Below are 7,078 nucleotides of genomic sequence, written 5' to 3'. Positions count from 1 at the left end.
ATAGGATTTATGACCTAAAGAAAGAAGAGAATCCAGATCTTTGGTCTCTTCTCTATCCAATTCTCTGTAAAAATGGGGCTAAACCCTAATCTTCTGTGTAGGGAAATCTGCGCATAGATGATATCACATGCTGCATACTTCAAAAGAGTATAGCGCTAGTAGGTCCTTCTAGGTATCTGTGCAAATACTGTGTGCTTAAAGAAACCGTGATGGACTGACAGAGTCCTTACAGGGCAGTGCTGCAGTGCACTACTGTAAAATGCAGCTCTGGTGCCCGGGGGGACTGTGGCAAGAGGGATGAGTTTTCTTACCTCACCAGAAAGAGCTGAGGCATCTAGCGATACTCTCCACACCAGGAAGAGCTCTTCCCTTGCTTCCTTCATCTTTTGCCCCTCCCTGTAAGCCCCATGGCAAAGTTATGTATAAAATCAGGATGAACCCTGGTACTGGCTTTGAGTAGGGCCAGTTTCATGGTTGTTCCATTGAAATCACTTTCCAAAACCAACCAGACAAACAAAACTCCAGCAAACCACACCTCATTGTCTTACTACATTTTTTTAAGAAGTGCTGTTAAACTACATTAAATTCTGCTTCATGATGGGAGGTGCCTCAGTTATTGCTTTCTGTTTGTTGAGGCCTAACATTTTTGTTTGCTAAAGCTTTGAGGAGATAAAATCCTCTCTGGAGAAATGACTACCCTTTATCTGGTAGACACCATTTCTCCCAAAGAATGTTATTCTATTTTTCTGTTCCAGATTAAAGCATATTGAGAGTATACTTTTAGGTACCGTTCACATGTGGTAGCCTGCTTAGGAGCTGTAGGTAATGCTGCTCCTCTGAATCTGCTTATTGTAGGGGAGGCACTGTTTTTGCACTTACAAATAATCCCCTTCTCAATCTTCCTGTGTATTATTCAGCTGCTTCTACGTTTCCGCAGAACAAAGCTCATGGCTCTTTTGATGTGTCATATGTGCCTGAGGTAATCCAAGTAAGGATTTTTTTTTCCCTTCAACTCAAAATAAACCTTTGTAAATAAGCATTAGGAGCTAATCTTGTATGTGACTAAAAAAAAATATTTTTTTGAGAATTTTTCCCCTTCCAGTCTAAAATTCATTCATGCTAAGCCTTTTGATACTCCAGCAATCACCTGCCCTGGACTAGTTGGTATTTAAGATGGGAAAGAGCAGACTATGGGATCTCAGATACTTCCATTTTAGATGGTGGCTATCTTTAGCTCACCTACATGACAATTCAAAATGGAAGCATTTGGTCACAGGAAAGTGCCCGAGGCCATGGTGCATTTTGGAAAAAGACATTTCTTGGCCCTGACTTTACTGGATGCTTGTCCAGCTGGAGTCCTCTGAGCAGTTGAATCTGAGGTGCAGGGAGGGTACGGGGGGAGCAGTGAAAGCCTGCCCCCCCCCAGCCATTCTGCTGGCAAAGGATGCAGTGCAGGTGACAACTCTTTCCTCTCCCTGAGCAGTTCAACAAGCAGCAAACTGTTTCCCTGCTCCTAGCTTCAGTCCTACTTCAAGTATTTTATTTGTGAATCTGCCAGAAAGAAAAATTGTGTCTTTTTGAAGTGTGTGTATGAGAAGGCTATATATTTACAGTATCTAAGCAAAAAAGAAATAATTTAGGAGTAGGTCATTCCCTCCTCCCCACTCAAAGTCATTTTTCCCTTACGGGCAGAATTCCACTCGTAAGGGAGGAAATCAAGTTAGCTTTGTTCAGTTCTTGTTTATTAATGTTTGACTCTTGTATGGTAGAGATTTTCTAACTGGTCTCAATTTATTCATATGTCATCTTTTATAATCAGATTATTTTTTTACTTGGCTTCCTTGGTAAGTTTAAGGCATATTTTCTTTTGGCAAGAATGCCTCTATCATTGCAGACAGAAATGTTAATAATAATCCAGCTTAAGCAGAATGTGAAAACACTTGCTCCAGAGAATGAAATGGCTACCCTGGCAGAGGTTGTGTAGCTTGTACGGTAAACAGTTGTCTGTTTTGCACTGAAAAATGTTTCCACATTTTCCATGAATGTAATAAAGATACTGCCTTCCTTCACAGTGAATAATTAAACAGGGTTTTCAGGCAGAATTCAAATGGTCTCACAACAAGCTTTACAAACATTAAATGAAATTCAAGCATTGACTTCTTACAGTCTGTTTTTCTGCATCCAGCATAATGCTGGTCTTATAATTAATAAATTAATTGTATGGCTGGTTTTTTGGAAATTCCAGCTCCACCTTAGCAGGCAGGGAGAAAAAGCAAGCTTGGGATAGAGATTTCCGGCGCATTGGGAAAACTGCCACTTGCAGAAGTGGGTAGCTCCATGGGCAGGGCTGATTGAACGTGCTCCAGCTGCTGAAAAGGATGGTCCTATTCCCCTTGCCCTGCTTTAGGTGTTTCCTTTGTGTTATTTCCCTCAGGCAGCTCCAGGGCCTGACCGACCCCTCTACCAGTCAGTCCAGCTCCCTAAACTCCACGGTTAGGCTCAGTAAACTGGCGGTTGGGAAGAAGCTTTTTCTTGGCTTGGGGAGTGTGCCAGAGGGAGAACTGGTGCAAAGGAGGAGGCCAAGGCAGGCAGCTGGAAGCAGGAGAGAGCAGAGCAAGGTGCTCGGTCCATTCAGCCACCTAGTGCGACAGCACCCTGAACTCTCCCACGGGGAACCCAGGCAATTTTAAACAACGTATATTGAATCCCACCACAAGCTACTGCATCTCTTAGCAGACATCACAAGATGAAGTTTAGAGTTTGCTCGGTGTCAGTTTGAGTTACAAGTAACTATCGGGTTGCAAGATAAGCAAGGAGGCTAAGGAACAAAAGAAACGGTGACTAGCAGATCAAAGTTGCTATCTGTGCCTTGTTCTCGATGACGTGCAGGAAATAAGCTACCCTGGAAAACGTGATATCAGCATTCCATTTATACTGATGCTGGAATCTTAGTCATCTCTTGACTGGAGGACCCAGTTTGTAGAGATGGCAGAAGCATTTCATCTACTGAGCGATCTTAAAAGGTAGATGCAGCCTGGATGGGGGCAGGGGCCATCTGGCTGCTACCCATCACATCTGGTGTGCCAAGCAGAAATAATGAGAGGCTGCATTGTTTTGCCTTTCTTCTCAGTAAATTGCTGCCTGATGATGATCAACATATTTTTCCCTTTCTGGAGTCATTTTGCAACATGTGATCGTGTTTATTACGGTAGCTTTGGAAGCCGGATGAGTGGGGTTCTCTGTGTCCTCTACAACCAAATTCACAGAAATTCCTGACTCTCAGAGGTTATAATCTAAGTTCACAAGAGAAACCACAGGATATGGAAGAAATATTGGGTTTGTGAGGAAACAACTCTTCCCTCAAAAGGAACATGGGTCATTTTAGAGTTGACAGTGCCCTAAATTGTTCCGTAACGTGATGTTCTCTCACACACTCGTCCTCTCTCCTCTTTTGTTCTTGGCCAAACAAACACACAAACCCCCAGGTACAATAAATCCAAGTACAGAGGAGTCTGCAGTGAAAGTGCTTTGCTTTTGCTCATTCATAAAATGCTCAGCATTGTAGTATTTAACTGCTTCTAGTGCCTGCAGTGGGTTGTAATTTTGAAATAAAAATAGTTTTTCCTTTTTGGTATTTTATTACTAGAATTAAATATACCTTCATTATTATTCCACCCTCTTGCTGGCAGAAATATTCTTCTATCTTAATGTGCGTTGCAAGCGATTGAAGATCAAGTTCCAAAGCTGAACTCAGACGGTCCTGATCAGGTGGGAATATCGTAGTTATCAGGTAGAAGGCAAACAATAAGCTAACGAACAGAGCCTGCTCATTCGAGTACCAACAAAAAGACTCAAAAAGTCGTGTAGCCTCTGACATACGTGCCTGAGCAATAAATCCATCACAAATAAGTGAGAATAAAGCCATCGTCAGACATTTGATATGCTTGAGCAGCTTTCACATTTGTACATTTGTGATTCTTTTTCGAACAATGGGAAATTGCGGACAGATAGGAAAATGTTGTGGGATCCCTGTTGCCTCCCTTGTGCATCCATCTCTCAGGCTCTGCTGTTGCCTTGGAAACTGGGAAGGTAGGGTTTGATGGAGCAGGCTGCGGCACTGCCGGAGGAGTTTCGGCTGCCGAGGAGCACACGGGCGTCCCTGGGCACATGCGCTGCCTTTGTATGAATGGGAGAGTTTTGACTTTTGGTTACAATTCTGAGCACTTAGAATGTATGGAGCTATATTAAGAAATATAACAGGGAGCTCCTGTGTCTTTAAATAACATTGATGGCTAAGATTTATTAAAGTGTTTGCCAAAATGGAGGGTTCTGAATTGACATGCATGTAATCAACGTTCAATTTGCTTCACTGTGTGTTCGTGGATGTTCAGCATTGCTGTAGATGAGGGAACTAACACACATAAATGTGTACCTCCCTTTAGGTACTCGGTTTTAAAACCTGGAACTACATCCCACAGAAACCAATGGGGATCTATAAAGAGACCAGTGCCATAGCATCAAAGAATTAGTTTCTTAATAAAAGCTCAGAATCCTTAGTGGAATAATTATAAAGTCCTAGGAGGCCCCTGAGTGCATGTCGAAAGATGACATCTCAGGGAGTGTCCAGGTGCCTTCAGGAGGGGAATCAGAATGCATCAAGCTGGTCCTTCGTAGATTGCCAGGAACAGTTTGGCACCTGAAAAGTTCTTCAACGCCTGTGTGGATCCCACAGAGATGCCAGACATGCAGTTGTGTTGCAGTTCCACCAGCAGCGAGAAGACGTAACTGTCTGCTGCAGCCCAAAAGGGCAGGTTATGCCTATAGCACGTAGAAATGTATATGCACAAGTTGAGCGAGCAATTACAAAGCCTGCCTGTGATTAAGTATTGTAGCAATGTGTCAAAGAAAAATACTGACAACAGTTGGGATTTAAAGAACAAAATTCAAGAGAAATTGGTGAAAAGATCTCAGTGCCAGCACAATTCTGGATATTTTGTGATTGCAAAAGCCCCGTGTAATAACCCCACATATAATTCCGTGTGTTGCAAAGCTTGAGCCAGTCCATGCTCGTGACATTTCCCAGCAGCTGAGGTTTCTGTACTAGGGGAGAAAAAGAGCCATAGTTTATAAGCAAGTCAATTCACTGGAGCAAACTGAGAGCCACTTTTGCAAATATGGCTGAAGTATTTTTCCAAGTTCACAGCAGCCAAATGCTGGGCAAAGATATGGTACTTCTTTAGCCACCGGTACTTCCCGCATTCCAGTGGATGAAAAAAGTGAGTGAAGCTGGTGACATTATGCATCCATTTATATTGTGTTAAGGACAGCTAACCTGAGTAATATGTAAACAACCCTGTCCTTTCTGGCTGCAATTACCTTTCTTCTTGATAGTGGTAGTGATTTACCACATTAATTATTACCTCACCTTTGAAAAATCTGCTTGTTTTGTAGCTGTTATAATTGCAATTGAACATTAGAGTGTGGCACCAAGATCAATAAACTGTCAATCTGGTGCTGATAGTCACACACAGCCTCCTGCTTCTTTCTCTCCTTTTCACAGAATTGTTGAGGTTGGATGGGACTTCTGAAGATCATCTAGTCCAGTCCTTTACTCAGCCTGGGAGGGTCAGCTAGAGCTAGAGCAGGCTGATCAGGGTTGTGTGCACTTGGGTTTTGAATATCTTCAAGAATGAAGACTCCACAACATCTCTTGGCAACCTGTGCCAGAGCAAAGAAGGTTTTTTCTTATGTTTAGATGGAATTTCTTGTGTTTTGGTTTTTGCCCGTTGCCTCTCCTCCTGTCACTGGGCACCACTGAGAAGACCCTGGCTCCACCTTCTTCACTCCTTCCTATCAAGTATTTATATACACTGATAAGATTCCCCTGAGCCTTCTCTAGGACAATCAGTCCCAGCTCTCAGTCTCTCCTCATATGACAGATGCTCCAGTTCCTTAACCACCTTCGTGGCCCTTCACTGGACTTGCTCCAGTATGCTCATCTCTTTCTTGTACTGGGGAGCCCAGAATTGGATGCAAAACTCCAGATGTGTCTCATCACAACTGATCCCCTTCCTCAACCTGCTGGTAACGCTCTTCCTAATACAGCTCAATACGCTATTGGACACCTTTGCTGCAAGAGCACATTGCTGACCCGTCTTCAACTTTGCGTCCACCAGAACCCCCAGGTCCTTTTCTGCCAAGCTGCTTTCCATCTGGGTGGCACCCAGACTGAATTGGTGCCTGGCGTTGTTCCTTCCCAGGCGCATGACTTTGCACTTCTCCTTGTTGAACTGCATGAGGTTTCTGTCAGCCAATTTCTCCAGTCTGTTGAGATCCCTCTGGATGGCAGCACGACCCTCTGGCCTATCAACCACTCCTCACAGCTTTCTATTGTCAGCAAACTTGCTGAGGGTGCGCTCTTTTACCATATAGGTCAGTACTGAAGATGTTAAACATTGTTGGCCCCAGGATCAATCACTGGGCTACACCACCAGTGGCTGGCTTCTGAACTTTGTGTTGCTGATCTCAAGCCTTTCATCCTGGCAGTTCAGCCAGTTTTCACTCCATCTCACTGTCCATTTATCTAGGCCATACCTCATCAGTATGGGGATGTTATAGGAGACAGTTCAAATGCCTCAGCAAAACAAACAATGTTAAGCGCTCTCGCCTCATCTACCAAGCCAGGCACTTTGTTGTAGGGGGCTATCAAGTCGGTCAGGCATGATTGCTCCTTTGTAAATCCATGGTGACTACTCCCAGTCACCTTCTTGACCTTAATATGTTTGGAAATGGTTTATAGAAAAATTTGTTCTATCATCTTTCTAGGAATTGAGGTGAAGCTCGCTGGCCTGTATTTCCTTGGATCCCCCTTCTTGCCCTTCTTGAAGTTAGCAGTGACACCCTTTTTTTTCCCCAGTCCTTGAGAACCTCCCAAATTGGTTTGGCCTTTCAAAAATTATCAAGAGTGTCCTCACAATGATATCTGCCAGCTCCCTTGGCACTCAGGAGTGCATCTCATCAAGAGCCATGGACTTGTGTATGTTCAATTTATTTAAATGTTCCCTAGACTGATCTTCCT

Source organism: Balearica regulorum, chromosome 2, assembly GCF_011004875.1.
Source record: "Balearica regulorum gibbericeps isolate bBalReg1 chromosome 2, bBalReg1.pri, whole genome shotgun sequence".
NCBI lineage: Eukaryota > Metazoa > Chordata > Aves > Gruiformes > Gruidae > Balearica > Balearica regulorum.
This window is presented reverse-complemented; position numbering follows the sequence as displayed.